Source organism: Charadrius vociferus, unplaced genomic scaffold (genome assembly GCF_000708025.1).
Source record: "Charadrius vociferus isolate BGI_N301 unplaced genomic scaffold, ASM70802v2 scaffold428, whole genome shotgun sequence".
Taxonomy (NCBI): domain Eukaryota; kingdom Metazoa; phylum Chordata; class Aves; order Charadriiformes; family Charadriidae; genus Charadrius; species Charadrius vociferus.
This window is the reverse complement of record NW_009649712.1, coordinates 188,064-188,269: the sequence shown is the minus strand read 5'-3', so window position 1 is coordinate 188,269 and position 206 is coordinate 188,064.

Below are 206 nucleotides of genomic sequence, written 5' to 3'. Positions count from 1 at the left end.
TCCTTCCATATTAGGCAGACCCCTAAGTGTCGTGCCCTCGCAGAGCTAACATGATCTCCAGATAGCAGCAGATGGCACTCGACGGCTTGTGTTGTGTCCGCAACTACTCGCGCACGTTTCACCCTTCTCCAGGCTTCAATTCCCTCGCCCAACATTGTGCCCCATCACATCATCTCTTGGGGGTGCAACTGCTGGACCACACTCTT